This window comes from Sinocyclocheilus anshuiensis, unplaced genomic scaffold, assembly GCF_001515605.1.
Source record: "Sinocyclocheilus anshuiensis isolate Anshui unplaced genomic scaffold, SAMN03320099.WGS_v1.1 scaffold1639, whole genome shotgun sequence".
NCBI lineage: Eukaryota > Metazoa > Chordata > Actinopteri > Cypriniformes > Cyprinidae > Sinocyclocheilus > Sinocyclocheilus anshuiensis.
This window is the reverse complement of record NW_015548336.1, coordinates 614,536-633,729: the sequence shown is the minus strand read 5'-3', so window position 1 is coordinate 633,729 and position 19,194 is coordinate 614,536. Positions and strand designations below refer to the sequence as shown.

Genomic DNA, 19,194 nt, shown 5'->3' with positions numbered 1-19,194 from the left:
GCCCTACAGTACATCCAAAAAAAAAAAACATATATATATATATATATATTTTCTTTATTTTCTTATCTAAAAAAAAACTCTAAAGCTAAACTCAACCATTTTATGTGAATTTAATAATTACAATATTATAATACAACCCATGAAAAAGATAATTATTTAAAGATTTTATAAAGACTACATTAAACATTATTATTAAATTATTAGTGTTATTAAAAACTACATTTAAGTGAGTATCAGATGACTGCAAAATAAACCTAAACCAAAAAATAAAATAAAGGAAAATGAGCATGCATAACTAAATATCCAAAATCGACTGATACCAACAAATTAAAACATCCCAATACTGATATATTGTGCATACCTGTCATCTGTTCTGAAATGGATTTTCCTGTTGGAAATTAAAAATATACTCATTGTACGAACATACCTGTATATGCCATAGCTTAATACCACAGTTCACTATAACTCCCATCTCTATGGGACACTCTACCAGCTTCCTGCCACCTGTTATAAAATTACTTTCTATGACAATTTACATTCAATTCCTTTCACAACTCCACTTCTTTTAGAACTTTTAAACTTCCTACATGCCAGGAAAGTCTAGATGATTCAATACCACATTTGATTCAGCCTGAACTCAATTTGGGAATAGACTTCATTACACTGTGGCTTTGGGAGGTCTGTCTGAACTTCAGCACAACAGTGATTCAACTGTTGGGATTCAAAGTTAGATTATACTGGTCTAATATGAGTTCAAGGTGTTTGCTGTGAGTGTGTATGTGAAGCAAGGTATAAAAGACATGCAGAGAGCTATACAAGCCATACCTGTGTCCTTTCGTTTTCAATCTCTCCTCCTTCCTCTCTCCCTTATCAGGGTATCTTCTGTGCCCGTTTCCACCAGCAGGTGCTGCTGTGAATTAAGCATAGAGCTTCCAGCAGCAGGAAGCAGCCATGTGATCAGGTTGACATTTTGGCCTGGTCCCTTCGGACCGCGTGTGAATTTATGTGTGCAAGCGAGAGGAAGCAGAAGTGAGAGAGGAATAGAGAGAGTTCATGAATCTATGTTTGCGTGCACATGTTTGTAGGGGTGCTGCTTGACTGCACATTCGGACAAGGTACATTCTGACCTTGTGCAACCGAAGACAAACAGAAGCCCTCGGCTCGGTGTCCATCACTCCACGCTGTAATTTCTATGCTGTGTGACAGACCACTGAAACAAACAAGCCCTCCACCTGCCACCCAAACAAACAAACGCTGTTGTCTTGCAAAGAAACAGCAAATTGTAAGAAAGAAGCAAATTGCTTGTAATACATTTTAAAAAATGTAAAAAAAAAAGTATATATATATATATATATACACACACATACATGCATACATACACAGTATATATATATATATTTAGATTTGTTTTTTAATGATTTTGAAAATGTTAACCAAAGCTGCATTTGTTTAAATAAAAATACAGTAAAACAGTAGCATTGTGAAATATTAATACAATTCATTTAAAAAAATGTAATATTACTACTATTTAATTATTTTATTTACTACAATTTATAACTGTTTTGAAACCGCCTATTTTAAAATATTTAAAAATTTACTTTTTTTCATGTGATGGCAAACCTGAATTTTCAGTATCTGTCTGAACTTCAGCACAACAGTGATTCAACTGTTGGGATTCAAAGTTAGATTATACTGGTCTAATATGAGTTCAAGGTGTTTGCTGTGAGTGTGTATGTGAAGCAAGGTATAAAAGACATGCAGAGAGCTATACAAGCCATACCTGTGTCCTTTCGTTTTCAATCTCTCCTCCTTCCTCTCTCCCTTATCAGGGTATCTTCTGTGCCCGTTTCCACCAGCAGGTGCTGCTGTGAATTAAGCATAGAGCTTCCAGCAGCAGGAAGCAGCCATGTGATCAGGTTGACATTTTGGCCTGGTCCCTTCGGACCGCGTGTGAATTTATGTGTGCAAGCGAGAGGAAGCAGAAGTGAGAGAGGAATAGAGAGAGTTCATGAATCTATGTTTGCGTGCACATGTTTGTAGGGGTGCTGCTTGACTGCACATTCGGACAAGGTACATTCTGACCTTGTGCAACCGAAGACAAACAGAAGCCCTCGGCTCGGTGTCCATCACTCCACGCTGTAATTTCTATGCTGTGTGACAGACCACTGAAACAAACAAGCCCTCCACCTGCCCCCCAAACAAACACTGTTGTCTTGCAAAGAAACAACAAATTATAAGAAAGAAGCAAATTGCTTGTGCATAAGAAGCCATGTTTTGCATAAGCAGTACTACAAAAATGATTAACTGTTCAAGCACTGGTCAGCCGGTATTTTATGTCTTTTGAACTGTTCCTGTCTAAACGTGTTATGGACGCAGTCGTCTTCTAGTGCATTAGAGAAGCATTTTTCAAAATGGGGTGCAAGGACCTCCGGGGTCTCTGTGGAAATGTCTTGAATTGTGAAAAAAATGTCACTGGAAAGCCATATAAAGCCAAGTCAGCAATGACAATACGCTAAAAAAAATTGTTTCTGCTGCATTAATGGCTTTAACCAGCCTACCATAGTACCACCTCGTTAAATGAGGAATAGTCCTTCAAATTAGATATATAGTCAAATAATACATACATACATATATATATTCTATTCATCTTGGAAAAAAATCATGGTATCACAGTTTTCACAAAAGATGTTAAGCAGCACAACCTTTTTTGACATTGATAATAATAAGAAATGTTTCTTGAGCATCAAATGAGCATATTATAATGATTTCTAAAGGATCATGTGACACTGAAGACTGGAGAAATTTACTTTTTTTCATGTGATGGCAAACCTGAATTTTCAGTAATTTCTCCAGTCTTCAGTGTCACATGATCCTTTAGAAATCATTATAATATGCTCATTTGATGCTCAAGAAACATTTCTTATTATTATCAATGTCAAAAAAGGTTGTGCTGCTTAACATCTTTTGTGAAAACTGTGATACCATGATTTTTTTCCAAGATGAATAGAAGGTTTAAAAGATAGACAGACAGACAGACAGAGATAAATAGACAGACAGAGATAGACAGATAGAGAGATAGACAGACAGACAGACAGACAGATAGATAGATAGATAGATAGATAGATAGATAGATAGATAGATAGATAGAGTTATAGTTATCAGTGGTCAGTTCAGGGCTATAAAAGGGTCCTGGGTCCTTGGTATTAAAAAAATGCATTAGAGGCACAATGTTAAATATTTAAAGACATTGAATATGCTAATCTAATGGACGAGGTGACCTTGAGAAAATGAGGTAGTGCGTGTTGGGTGCATCGATTCATTAGAAACACTACATTAGCTGATCTTCCAGCACTACACAACCACACACACTAAGAAAGCCATGCCTCTGAACATACAGCGTTGAAACATATAGCAAAATCAATGTCATCACGATCATACATTTACATGAGATCTACAGTGGGCCGTTTCTGCAGGCTGATCAGCAGATCAAACATGTTCACTCTTTTAAAGACATCACCGGATTAGAGCTGGAGCAAATCTCACCATCTAATGCACTATAGGGAAATAATGGAGGCAAATGAGTTGCACATGAATGTCACAAGTGATCATTAGGATCGATTTTACATCTCTCTTCAGAAAAGCGGTCTCTTTCAAAGCCCTCACGCTGAAACATGACTGCCGCCTCCATGGGCTCCTCCTCACCTTTTCATCACATGCAAACATATCCGCTTTGTGGCAGTAGATTAAAGGTTAACTGATGTAAATGGAGTGTATTTGCAAAGATCTGGAAGATGGGTAAGGTCACAGCAGCCGTTCTATGGCTCATATTGGTGATTATAGTGGCAACAAGAGGTGAAAGAATCTGTAAACACCAGTGATGGACAGCTGAGAGGTAAACTCACCTCCGGCCTACACTAGGGCCTCCCTACTGGGGCCATGAGATCGTCAGGGCACCAGGCTGAGGTTGTGGGGTGACATCCTGAATCGTACACTTGCCCATCAATCACACCATCACTTGCCCTGCTCAGTCAGAGGCCAAGGCAGTGGAAATCAAATTATTTCTTTTAATTGAAAAATGCTGAGCCTGTGACTGGGGACTTGGTGTTGTGCTATTGGCAGAGGCGCACAGGTGAAGTCAATACTGCTCAATGGGTGTCGATTCATCAGCGGCACTTAATGTCGTTAGCCCTGAGAGGCCTCTCTCTCCCCCTCCACCACTCACACGCTCCTTCTAGCTATCCATCTTCCTCTCTCATTATCTGCCTCTCATTGGCAACTCTGTCTGGCTGACCACAGGGAAGCTTTTGCATAAAACACCATTTCAGTGAAGAGTGAGTTTCCTTCATCTTTATGCTGCCTTCAAACCCTTTTGGGAAGTTCGCAAATCTTAATCATGGTGTGATGATAATTATGTGTAATTTCAGATTTCTTTCTCTCATTTTTACTTCCCGACAAAGCTTTTTAGCACTAATGCAACAAAATGAAGAGCAAAAGATTTATATTAGGTGTTGTAATTGATGCTATATTAATGTATTTTATCATCTTCATGCAATCACGATTTGTTGTAGAGTGACAAAAATGCAGTCTCAAAATCAGTTAAATCAGTAGTATTTTTAGATAATCAATAGTACATAAAATGTGTACAAGCTGAATTGTAAAGTACAATAAATTAATTCACAATTTACACTCATTATAACCAATACCAATTGTCTTTGTTGTTATTATATAACTGGCATACTCTAAACCATGGAAAACATGCTGGATCATCATATAAAACCGATAATTACGCCATTGAAAATTAATTTACTTCCATGATATGACATATATCCAAGTAAACATGCATAAAAGTAGAAGGAATTGACTAGATGGTGAAATATGGGCGTTTCTGTACATAACGGAATGAAGGCTAAAATCCATTTGGGTATTGGTTATTGTTATCCAATAACCTGAATGACCTAATGGATGTCAGCAAAAAAGGAAAGTCATCTGATTTCAATTAAAGAAGAAACAAAAAACATTATTTGAATAATATGCACTGATGAATCATTCACAATAAGACCACAAATGTGAGTGAAGAAAGTAAAAAGTGTCAATTTTGCATTGATGTTGAAGGCAGCATTTCACTTCTACACTCCTTCATTCCCTCAACCCTTTACTACAGCTCTCGATGACACGTGGCGTAAACTCCAGCTGCTGAATATCAGCAGCTCTCGAGTGAAACAGGTGATGAAATCATTTACGGCACCATTATCGGACTAATTACACAGAGAAGAGTGGAGGAGGAGAGGGAGGCCATGGCAGAGGAAAACAGAAACGGTGCGCGCACTGTTGGGCATCAGTGTGTGTATAACAGCAGCAGTGAAGGTTCTGCCATTGGGCATAATGTGGCACCATATCTGTCAAACAAGCACTCGTATATGCAGAGGAACTGCACTTGCTGAAGTCACCTCTAAACAATACACAGACCTCTCTGCTTTCACTGACTCTCTCTCTCGAGGGCCGAAGTGTTCGTCCAAGTTTAGTGCTGTGCTGGGCCTGTCTAACTCCCCAGACAATTACTGTGTGTATGTTAGCCCAGGGCAGTCAGAGGAGACACATTAGTGTTGGTCAGTATCCCAGCATGCTCAGCTCACCTGGGCAATGCCCCCATGGGCTTGGACTGCTGATAGTCTGCTCTCCTGGGCTGGTGCCAATCAGCAGCACATCCGCTCACAAAAGCGCAATCAAAACAGAGAGAAAACACACACCGGTTTGCGACAGTCTTGGGTGATCTGTGTCTGTAAATCAAACAGAAGTGCTCCTCGGAAAAATCACTTTCTCAGCTTTGGGCTGCAAAATCCCTAGCCTATATCTATCTATCCATCTGTCTATCTGTCTGCATAACCTGCAGACTATAATCTTCAAACTTATAGCTTGTCAAGCCAAAAAAGTTCACCTTTCCTTTAACTCTTGTTTAAAAATATCTTCTTTCATAAAGGTAATGCATTTAAGAAACCTCATCATTTCAAAATACTTATCCTAAATGCTGTGTATTCTAACATAATTGGATGGAAAAACCCTGCTGAACAAAAGAAAAACATAGATCTAGATTTAATTGTCAAACTGCGCTGAATCTGCAGGCAAAATACAGACAGAGAAAAATATACTGGAAAGAGAGACTTCAGCGAATTACTCTTAAACCAGGAAATTCACCTTGTTGAACAAATGTTAACAAATACACTTGGTTAGAAGTTTTTCATATAAACTGATAGATATTACTTTTTGTAGCACAGCTATCTCTTACTAGAATTCTCCAGTTCTTTCACTAACTCTTTAAAGGCTCAATCACATTGCAGCAAAAACAGTTTCATTTCAAATATCCTAAAGTTGGGTGCTGGATTTCAAATACCGGGAAACAAAATTGTCAAGATCACACTGCTCCAACAAACACCAACAAAACATAGATCTAGATTTAATTGTCAAACTGCGCTGAATCTGCAGGCAAAATACAGACAGAGAAAAATATACTGCAAAGAGAGACTTCAGCGAATTACTCTTAAACCAGGAAATTCACCTTGTTGAACAAATTTTAACAAATACACTTGGTTAGAAGTTTTTCATATAAACTGATAGATATTACTTTTTGTAGCACAGCTATCTCTTACTAGAATTCTCCAGTTCTTTCACTAACTCTTTAAAGGCTCAATCACATTGCAGCAAAAACAGTTTCATTTCAAATATCCTAAAGTTGGGTGCTGGATTTCAAATACCGGGAAACAAAATTGTCAAGATCACACTGCTCCAACAAACACCAACAAACCTTTAAAGAAGGTAGTGAAATGGAAAAGGCTGTGGACAGAAACTTTACAAGGGGAGGAGATTGAGTACTCGGACTTAAATGAATGAAACGCTAAAGCGTAATATGGAGGCTATAGTGCTTATTTAAAGAGCTAATTATCTTTTGATAGAGGCACCAATATGCATCTCTATATGGCGGCAGTAGGAATCCAGAGTAACAGTGCTTTTAATATGAGTGAGAAGCAATGTCAAGTTAAACAGTTTAATTTCTCGAGACATCCTTGTTTTGTTCCATATTGTTTTGCTACGTACATCTATTTTGAACACAAGAACATGTCCTGTGTGAACAGCCTCTTGGTATGTGTGTGACAGGAGCAAATCACACAATCCAGTCAGTGTACGTGTGTGTGTTGTATGGTAGAAGGTTCAGGGAGATGATCAGGTTTGAATTATCTCAACCACGTGGATGTGAAATCTTGGGATTAAGCTCCATTAAACACAGAGAGCCATGGAGCTTTATCTCAGGATTTCACTCTTACAGCCTGCTCAGTCACCATGCACACACACTCACACACACAAAAGAAAATCGCCATGACACGACCTTCACCTTTATTGACCAAATTATAAAAGAAAAAAGGAGGAATAATGCACCTTTCTTCTCTTTTCCTTGTATCTTTTTCTACTCATTCACTCCCTCTCGCTGAGAAGAGTCATTAAACTGTGTAGCCCATGTCTTTTTTAAAGGCACCAGTGTCCAGAGCAGCATTGGCTCAGAGTGCTGTCGTGACTCCTACAGATCACAGTCGCAACGGTCTCCGCGACTTCATTCCCTAGCGGTTCTCTCTGTGTTAATGGGAATTGACCAGTGTTGTGTCCCTACTCCCTCCTCGGAGACGGCCCATTCTCCCCGATGGCTACAGACCAGCGAGCCCTTCATGGCCGCCAGCCTCTGGCTGCGGTACAAGGCTGATGAGGTCACAGAGCAAAGAGAGAAAAGGGGGAAAAACAGCTATAGAGATTTCAGTTCTGTGGAATCCAGCCAAACGAAATCGAACCAAGTACAATCCTAATGCACGATAATTGTACTAAAAAAGTGGAGAGAGATTTTGTGTGCATTCATGGCATAATAAATTGGAAAGATCTTCTCTATTATGTGTTTGCCATATTAAATGCAAGGTTTAAAGGGCCCAAAAATACAAAGTTCCACTCCAGAATCCACTCCAGTCCACCAATTTAATGTCTTGTGAAGTGAAAATCAGAATCAGAATCAGCTTTATTCGCCAAGTGTGCGCAAACACGAGGAATTTGTTGTGTTTTTTAAGAAGCTCTTGGTACATACATGCATACATACATATATACATACTGTACATATCTGACATGAGAACAGAAATATTTAAATAAGACTTAACAATCTTTTTTTTTTTTTTGCTTGTAAAGGGTGTTTGACCTGCAGAGAATCTACTGGTGAGCAAGTGATGTAATGCTAAATTTCTCAAAATGTGTTCTGACGAGGAAACAAACATGTCAAAGTGATTTTCAGTGGTATAGCAGAGTAACCACTGGTGCAGTTCATCACATTAACTATAGTACAGTCAGATTTAAATGATCATGAACTCCCTTTATCTGTTGTTGGTTTGAGTGACACGTAGGTGCACGCTCATTCATTTAGTGAAGTTCAAAAGAGATTTGTTTATGGTAAACACTAACTTTTCGCTGCACTGGCTGCCCACTCCAAACACTATGAAAAACACTCTGCTTGTATGATACATTTTTTAGAAATTCTCAATGATATATTTTGGAAAACAGTACAGCGGCAATAGTCTGAAAACACACATATTTTTCCAAACTAATCTAGACCTAGAAATTGAAACCTTTGAAAATCATATTGCATACTTTCCCACACTGAGTAAAAACCCTGGAGGTAGGTATAAAGGTAGATATGTCTATAGATTGGATAGTGTGCTATAGATGAGTCAGCTTATACCTGCTCTGGACTAAAAGGAGCCACCTTTCATCAAACATTTATAGACATATGACATGCACACAGGCAAGGGCAAACCTGCAAGAACTAACACACACAAGCATCTAACATACAAGACACACTGATGTATTGCGCACACACACACACACTGTGTGGGCCGGAGTGTGTCCTCGCTCCGCTGTGGGCTGTATTGATCTGTGCTGGGCTCTTTATTGAAGTCATGATTCATGCTGTTGCTGTCTCTCCTTCACTCTTCACAGCCACACTTCTCTCTCTCTCTCTCCTGACATAACCACCAAGTAGGTCTATTTACTTGCTTTGTAACTTTATCCTTTGACCCCTAAATAAATGACTGGCTGATCGGTGTCTAAAATCTTTACATGATAAAAAAAAAATGAGTAAGCAGTTCTAGCTTAGAAATTATTGAAATAAGTTATCAGCTAACAAAATAAACAAAAAGAATTATAAGGAATAAAACACATAAAACAATTTCAAGTATATCATAAAGTACTCAAATACTCAAAAAAGTTAATCAAGAAAAAAATAATTACATCTGAATTGTAGCCACGTTATTGGCATAATCTTCACTGCATAATATTACATATATTTATATTAATTTTAGAAAAAAAAATTACATTTGTTAATTAACTGAAGTCCTAGCTTCATGTTTTTTAAAGAAATTAATTCATTAAACTATCAGCAACAAAATAAAGAAACAAAGAAAAAATAAGCAATAAAACAGTAAGACAAAGATATAAATTACGTAAAGCGCTTGGGGTTTTTTCAGGTATCTAACAGCTGCATCATAAAGTACTGTATTCAAACATTCAAAAATTGTATGAAATATAAAATAAATCTATTTAATATAATACATTAATACGGATTTCGTTCTGTTGGAGTTATTCTGCTTATTCTGATTAATATTAACAACATAATACACAGCGAAAGGTCTCATGCATAAGCCTGACATTTGGATGGGCCGCGTTTGTCAAGTATGCCTGTTTACATTTACTAAAACATAATCAACTGCACTAAGTCTACATCAACACCACCAAGATGGGCGTTTTGGCAATTCTTTACATTGGCCAGCAGGAAATCAGCAGCCATGGTGCTTAAAGCTTATTAAGAATGAAAAAAGACCCACAAGTACTGGTCTCACTCTATAGATAGAGTTTGATTTATATAGTGCTGTGGGACTGATGAATCACAGCCCGTCTGCTATGCAACACGGCGAGATTTATACAATACGCACCCACACGCGCACTATTGAGAAAAGAAAATCATTTGAAACAATCTCACAACCTGAAACACTTTCAAAAGCCATTTAATATTACAGTGGAGTGTTGATATTGCATTATGGGAAAGTGTTATGCTTTTTGTGTATTTGATAATGCTTCTGTTGATGATTCTGTGCTCAGCGTCATCGAGAAAAAGCTCTGTATTGCTGACTAATGCCCTTCAGTGCAGTGAGACATATAAAGCCCCCTGAGTGAGCGTTCCATCTCCAACCAGCAGAAATTAATTGACTGAAAAAAATTTGCTGTTTAAGGTTCCAGCGGGTTACATGAGGCAGAGTAGCAATTGTTCACTGTTTGCCTGAGGCTATATTGCGTTTATGCTGTCTCTCTCTCTCTATGTCCGCTATGCATGATATTCCTCCTTGATTCTGTTCTCCTTCTCTCTGCCACCCCTCCTCTCCTGACCACTTTTCAGAGGCATTTCTAATATATCCATCTTTCTCCTACAGGGGATTCCTTAATCCCAAATCCTTGAAGAAAGAGAATGGATTTGGCATGACCGCAGTGGTGCGTGTGCATGTGTGAGTGACTGTGTGCGTTCTCTCAAGTAGTGGGGGGATTCATTCCAAGGGCCCCATTGTTGAGGCAAACACATTCAGTACTGTGCAGAAGCGCCCTTAAGTGTTTCAGCTCACTCAGTGTGAGGATCATTCTTCTGTAGATTGAGAGACCTGTTTTCACACATTCATATAAAACCTGAATATTCTACGAAATGCTTGACAGCACTTTGATATGATGTGACGTAATACTTTTTTCCCTCTTCTGTATTGGCTAAGCAGTATTGGCTATGATAAAGACAGAATGAAATCTAAATTTATCCAGGACATTTATTTATTTAGTTATTTATTTTTTATAATAAATGGCCCTGGTCTTATGGTCTTGTCAATGTGTACCAATTCATCAGAACACATTTTAATATACTGCAATTCATTTTTTTATTCTCTCTTTCATCACAAATGCAATACCTTTTTTAGACTCTGAAATAAATTTTCTACTGATGTAACCAAGGCTCCATGGGTAATATTAACTGATTTTTTCCAAAAGCTGCAATTTTTCTATTCAATCATATTGTAATGGATGAAATTCTGTTCTACATATTTTTCCTTGAATACTTTTCAGGTCTGAAACCATTACTGAAAATGTTTGTATTTTGAATTTTTGCTTTAATGAAAACAGGAACATCTGACCATCTGTACAAAGGAGTCCCATGATCAGTCTTAAAAATTTACTAACTTGATTAGTGCAGAGTCTTAACCATGTCTCATTTATTTTACATCATAAGGTTTATTTGTTTTAAATTTTTAAAAATCCTGAAACCTTGTTTATTTCAGCAAATTTTCAGCTCCATTTTAGACTTCTGGACCCCACTGAATTTTTAACTGAAACGGTTAAATGCATTGCGAGTACCGTTTCATGTTGTCTCGATTAAGGATGAATTTCTGTATGTGTCTGAGCTTCAGGCCTATAATTGTGTCAAGATCCCTTTCTGTGAAAAGAGATGGTGGAAGAAGGCCAAAAACATATGCCTCTTAAAGGGGTCATAACATTTTTTATTATTAATTTTTTTTCCTGAGGTCCACTTATAATGCACCAAAGTCATACATTATTTTCCCATGACATTCCCCACCAAATCCAAAACTTGGATTTGATTTTCATATCTTTATGACTAACTGTCCACACTGTTAGTTTGCAAATGCAGTCAATATCCAGTGGATCTATGTTGCTATAGAAGTCATATAAGTGTCAGTATAATACCATGAGACTTTCTCAAAGTACAGCAGCTGTCAGTGTGGAAAGAGAGGATGGAAACTGGAAATTTTGCCACTGCTCATGTCTATCATGACATCTCGCTGCAGTGCTGAACTCATGAAGTGCTTGAAAGAACAAAAGCGAGAATCTTTTACACATTGCATATACTGTGTCCAAGTCGTTCACTCATGCCCTTTTCACTACATAGTCAATGTCACATACAGTACTTCGCTACAGTATATGAGGAGAGAGTAGGAAAAAAATGTCATCATGGGTTTGTGAAATATCATCTCAATTTTGCATATAAGGATGTCAAAACGGTTGCAAACTGGCAACTTAAAAGGCACATATCAGTCTTGACCAAAATCTTAGTCTTATTAGACACATGAAATAAAGTCCAAAATCTTCCTGGACTTTAAAACATTGGTAACACTGCACAATAAGGTTCAATTTGTTAGCATTAATTAAAGCACTTATTAATCTTACTTTTAATTTCTACATATACTAATACATATTTAACAATTCAAGTAGTCAAAATTAACAATGAACAGTAGTATATTTATAAAATGAACATTAACCTAGACTAATAAATGCTTTAAAAATATGTAGCTCATGATACCTAATGCAAATGAATAGACCCATATTGTAAAATGTTACCAACAGCTTTACGGCAATATCAATAGTTCTTATTTATTGTAAAATCTATAAGAGACATTAGCATAGCCTCTATACCACCAAGAAAAATAATTCAAACAAGTGAATTGATTAATAAAACAAGACCAAAACAACAGTTAAAAAACAGCCACACAATCTAATTGTGAGAACGAAAGAGTGAGAGAGACAGAGGGAAAGGCAGGACTAAATGGGAAGAGTGCTTAACCGTTTCCCCTGTTGCCCGGAGCAGAAGGCTTTAACCTGTTTTTTCTGTTAAACTCCTCTTAAGCAGTCCTTTCATGTTCAATATCAACTCCCTCCATATCAGCGGTAAAATAATCAGCTCTGTGGACGTTATATTGCTCTATATAAACACTTTAGCATTCCCTTTGAACTCTTCTCGCTGCTCATTACGCCGCCTTTGAAGACGGGATGTTGGAACATTGCTACATTTTGATTTTACAGTTATTAAGCATACGCAGCAGCAAATTCCAGCTTGTACACCGAGTATAAATAATGCATGACTTAGTGGTCAGCTTGTAGAAGTAAACACCTTTTGGTGCGCACCGCACACAAAGACCTTGAGCAGGTATGGGTAAACTATCGTTTCGGGGAGATTTCTGCAGACTGTGCAGAAAACATGCAATCGCAAACACGCAATAATAACATCACCCAGGGTTAACGTCAAACCCTAATGACGTCACAAAGAGACTCCAGCACCACCTGCCTCCGTTTTCACCAATCCAACTGCAGACACTCACAGAAGTCAGATCGGGGCACTGAAAGACAGTTTAACACTGATCCGAGAGCGAATGAATGAACATAGCCATGACAAACAGAGGTTGACAGTCGGTTCTATAAACATCCTTCTGAAGAGAAGCCTCCTGGGAACTCCCTCCTTGGATCTGACAACACGATACATCTCTCACCTTTTCTCTCGGCGCAATTATGCTGCAGCTTACTTTTACATTACACATATCATTCTGAAACTGGAACATCTGTCGACTACAAAGTTAAGCTAATCCTCTCTTTTCTTAGACGAAGAGGTGGAAAGCGAGTCCGTAACAGTGTCCGGGCCCTGACGTAGGTAATTAAAAAGAAATTTCAGATGACCTAAGAGAGAGAAAAAAGAAATCTTTATGAAAGCACTCGCTAGTCAGTTTAAAGCTGCATGCTTAGTGTCGTCGCTTTGAACTCGCTCGGCTCTGATTTGTGTGCTGAATGCTGAAATTCCATCATCAGCCGAGCTGACAAATGAGCTGTGAGCTGCACGCTCCCAGAGAATAGACTCGAGCGCTGCGCACAGAATCATACATCAAAACTAAGACATCTCTCCTTCATTATGCTCTCTCTACACCGGCACACAGGTATTAGCACTGAAGGTGTTATAGCCCATAAAAATAATCAGTGATCTCTGTCTGCTTTTACAGAAGGCAAGGGATGTAAGGTCACAGCAGAGCTAATAATTAGAGGCAGAACAAGGGACGTGATGTTGATGGTGGAGAGCGATGTGTTCCTCAGCCTGTAGCCTTGTCTCTGGCTTTACCTTGAAGTAATGTCTCTTTCTGTTCCAATGGCTTTGAAAAGCAAACCTTGAATGTCTTTTGTACAGCTCCACTGATCAGGTAGATAATAATAGAGAGAAGGCCAGCCGGCCGGCCCCTAAATTGCATTTTAAAAAGCTCACGCAATCAGTGGCATTCATACGACCACCCAATTTTACAAGTCATCTAACTAAAAGCCTTTATGTTCGTCATTAAAAATTTATTTATGTTGGTAATACTTCACTTGAAGCTTGTGTATGTAATGTATTATAAATTATAATGCATTAAGAATAAGATAAAATACATTATAATACTTACCTATTCATAGTTACACTGGAGAGACCCAATGTAATGTGTTATGTTTTAATGCATTACCCTCTTTAAAGGTATAACCATGAATATGTAAGCACGATAATGCATCATAGGTGGTTTAAAATCGAAGTGTGTAATTTCATTAGCACCACGAATTAAACAAAAATAATGACTTTTTTGTGCACTATTCACAAGAGTTCACCAAGTGAGAATGGTTTTTAATAGGAAAATATATAATTGAGGTAGAATTAAAATGTATTCAAATTGCTGGCTTGGCAGCCTTGTTTAATGTAAAAAATAAAAAATCCCTTGGCCTACAGATCCTTCAAACGCCATTTTAATTAAATTATTGAAAACTGTAGATAATTCATATCATCTTATTCTGTCATTATGTCAAATTTCCACTGTCATTTTGAGAGGGTTGTTTTGTAGCAGTTGTACGTTCTGATAACTAATTACACCGGGTTCAAAAGACATGATTAGGTGACTTTCTACACTGACTAGAACATACAAGCAGCCTTTCAATTAGCTATATAGGAAGTCCAGCTCTGGCCAGATTTATAAAAACAGATTAAAGGCATAAGATGGATGGAGGGACAAACCACGTTGTGAATTAGTTGTACAGCACTCTCGTGAAATGTGTTATTGGAAGACTAGTATTGATCTTCATTCCACAGTCATAGTGGCACAGTGATGCTTCATCCTAAGCCAGAAACAATTGAAAATTTTAGATTTTGCATTTCCTTTTCTGCTGCCCTTGCTTTTTGCACATTCTTCTTATTGACAACATTTGAGGAGACAGCAAGTCATCATGGGAAAACAGTCTTTCTGCACCTTTGGAGCTAGCACTTCAACAAATCTCGCTCTCGCAGGAGTTTGGAGCTGCAAAACCATGGCAACGGCACACTCAGAAACATCATAACCGGATTCAGCGTCTGCCTTTCACACACATGATATACAGAGATTGCAGGAGTGAGCAGACACAGAAAGAAATATAGCAGACACCCTGAGAACAAACGTAGAGGGAAGGAAGGGTTTAGAGAGAGGGGAAATAAAAGAAGGAGACTAGGCAAATCGATTAGCTGTCTATGCATCCCAGACAGTTGAGGAAAAGGTTGGAAGTTTTGGAGAACTGGGCAACCTCAAACTTTCTCTTTGTACTTCCATCAGTTTCTATATATCTGCTAATTTCACACAAGAGCTGGAAGCAGCCGTTTGTTGAGAGAGAGTCTGTTATTTCACTTCCTCCTCCTTGTCTCGCATCTGGCTTCGCAAGCTGCTGCTATCAGCGACCGCATCTGCACGTGGACACACCCTGCTCGAAACAGCATGTGGCGTATCGCAAAATAATAGCCATTTTCTAAACAATTACAGACAAAACGTCCCCCTGGAGAAAGGAGATGCTGATAATTGGAACCGAGAGCGGCCTCCGTTAACACAAATAAACACGGCTGCGTATCGCTGATCCTGCAAAGTAGCTGTTGCTTTCAATCTGGAAGCAGAGCGGTGATAACGTTGACATACTGCAACCTTCCCCGCCGCTGTCCGCCGCAAAGGTGCCCACTTGATTACGGCATTACAAACGGCGGTTTTGACATTTGTCTTCATTATTATCAATGGAGAGAGGTGATAGAGCTACAGGCACGCTCCATTAGCCTTGCTCATCGCGTACTCGCACGGCTGATATCACGCATTAGATGGAGTCAACATGAAATAACGTGTTGGGACCGAGGGGGTCTGGATGGTGCACTGGGGTAGTGCTGCTCTCTCGGCCGGTGGAGGTTAAGAGAGCGGGAGCTGCATCTAAATAAGAAAGCTTATTTCAATCTGTATAATTACCACTGGGTAATGAAAAACTCGCCCACCCTGCCACCTTCATTTAAGAGAAATCAATATGTGTTTGGGAGTTTATTAGAATGCCGGAATCATGAGTTGGGTCTTGGGGAGGGCAATATGTGTATCAACAGCGCAAGTCGAATTACCAGCTAATCAAGAGAGGGGAGGCGCTTGAGTCCTCCGCTCTTAGTGGTACGGATGCTGCTAGGGGCAATTTCACGAGATTCAAAACACATTTAGTTTTTTTTAAACAAATATTTATGGTATGACTAGGAATTGCTACTGGTAATGATTAGGGTTGGGTATCGTTTGAATTTGATCAATTCCGATTCCGATTCTGCTTATCGATTCCGATTCTTTTCGATTCCCAGTTTCGATTCACATGTGATTAAATAATGATATCAGACATTTATCCTGTGTCTCTTTTTTGCAAACCATTTATTGGAGCTGAATACCATGAACAAAAATCAACAGGCTACATAAAAACTGGACTCTTTAAGAGCTGTTTGTGTGCAAAATAGAACTGCATGATTCTGGATAAATTTAGTTTTTTTTTTCGTTTTTTTTTCCCCAATGGAAGTTGTGGTTCTCTAATAATTCTGAAGAAAAAACATTAGACAACTAAACAAAATCACATGTAATTTATGAATAAATGATTCAATAACTCAAGATGTACTTGTTTCATTACTGGATGATGACAGCTGCTCTCTTTAGGTCAGCGGCAGCACGAACGCAGATTTAAATGTTCAAATCACACTGGTGTGATCGTACTCTGCACAGATGAACCAAGTGATCACAACATTGATCGCACATGTCAAAGGTTGAGGAATGAAACAGATGAATCATTGTAATTTAGGAATAGAATCACATTGGTGTTTGCATCATGTTCACAAACTTTAACGATCTATTAAATTAAAGTGCTTTGTCATGTTGGTGGTGACACAACAAAAAATTGTATGAAGAGCCTTTTAACATTCTAAAGATCCAATTTCAACTATAAAAAGTGCAAGGGTATAAGGGTGCAAGTTTTTCAGTCTGGTTCTCATGAGAGCACCTGGAGATTTGGTTTGGTGCTCACACTGCACATAGTGTGACTCATTAAATATAACTATAAAAAAATAAAATAATTAATAATAGTTAGTATTTACAATTAGTATAATTGCATTTATATATTTTGTATTTTAATAAAATAAATAAAATAAAAAACAAAATAATCAGTGTGATAATACTATTATTACTATATTTAAATATTAAATTATTTATTATTAAATAAAGTATTAAATAAAAATACAATTATTTTGTAGTACACTTAAAAATATAGTGCTAATATCAACTTTTTTGTATGAATTTTCATCATTTCAAACCTAAAATCAGCAAACTTTTATTTTGCCGGGTTCCCAGAAAGTAAGTACATGCGCTGCCTGATTTAGCGCTGCCGAGTGAAGTGCGTCAATCTAAAATGGTGATTGTGCATTAACAGTGCATTTTTTATTTTGGTTTTCAAACCTAAAATCAGCAAACTTTTATTTTGCCGGGTTCCCAGAAAGTAAGTACATGCGCTGCCTGATTTAACGCAGCCGAGTGAAGTGCGTCAATCTAAAATGGTGATTGTGCATTAACAGTGCATTTTTTATTTTGGTCGTTCATGAGCACCTGTGCACCACTTATGTGCACCCCTGACTATAAAGATTCTTTTGTGCAATGGTAAGGTTCCTTGAATGGTAAAGGTTTGTCTTGGAACCATATATAAAGAAACTTTCATTTCAAGCTTATAATATGCATAACAATCATTAAAACTATGACAAAAACTTAGTAAAACACCAAATCAAAACCTTAAAAAAATGAATACTAAACTGCCTGTTTTAGTGCTTTTTCCTGAGAAATGACTTAACTGAACCACGTAGAGCATCCTTTCAATTACCCTCAGCATTCTTCATTACAAAGCCCTGTTGGGAGTGACTAGCTGAATGTTTTTTAAAACATAAAAATGTGTCTTGAATGTTTAAAACACAAGGGCAGTTACAGAAGATCATTCAAGAGTAAATTCAAGTCCAACACTCTTTGTTCTAAATAAAACGTTTGCGTGGCTAATCAATATAAATCAATAATGCAACTAATCAATGTGTGACTATGATTAAAATACTCTGCAATAGTAAACTGCTGCTCCTGCCCTAACTTTTCTACCTAGTAGATATATTTTAAGTTAATTAACAAGTTATTTATTTAGGGCTAAGCTAAAATATGCTTATACTGAGAATGAATTCTTTAACAGATATTGTCTTCCTTTCATCAGGCCCTTAGTGATTAAAGTAAAGTCATATCTAGGACTTTTTAAGGGCAAACAAGGCCATAGAACAGTAGAAAAGAACCGATTTTGCACTGGACAGAAACTGAAAGCTTAGTCCATAATTCATGGAGGTTCAGCTTTAAAACTCTTGATTCTACTTTGTACTTGCCCTTAAGAAAACTTACAGATCCTGCACAACATCAACGGTTATTAATATCACATAGTATTTTAAGAAGATCAACATGGGATGTGTAAATTCAGAGCATTTTTCAAATAGTTTATCAAAATTACTATGGTTTACCTTGACAATATTGCTTAAAAGTACTAATAAGTACAGAATAAGGTCCAGAAGAGAACTGGCTGAACAGAGAAAGAAAGAGAAAGAGAGAGAGCAGATTAAGAATTAGATATAGACACTAGTAAGCATCCTTCCTCAACCACCTCTATGTTAATTGTTAATGTATTTTGTTAATAAAGAATTAGACCAAAGGTGATAGGGTCTCAACTCTGATATCAAAACGTTAAAAAAATATGTTCTCGAGCTTGAAAAAATGCATAATAAATGACTGTCAAGCTAGGATAACCCCTTTACGCCTTTACAAGATGTCTGAGGTTTTAGCTTAAAGTCCCTGTAAAGTCAATTCTGAGAATTGTTTCTGAATGCATTATAAATGTTACAAATGTATTGCTGAAACACATTACAAAGACTGTGAACTATGTAGTACTGAACAGTGGAGTTTGACCGTTAAACAGTTT

At 37.6% G+C, this 19,194-nt stretch overlaps 1 protein-coding gene across 1 annotated transcript in view; it reads right to left on the bottom strand.

Annotated features, from left to right (window-relative positions):
- LOC107656552 (calmodulin-binding transcription activator 1-like) overlaps window positions 1-19,194 on the bottom strand; it is a 380,613-nt gene that overhangs the window by 127,615 nt on the left and 233,804 nt on the right. The window lies entirely within an intron of this gene.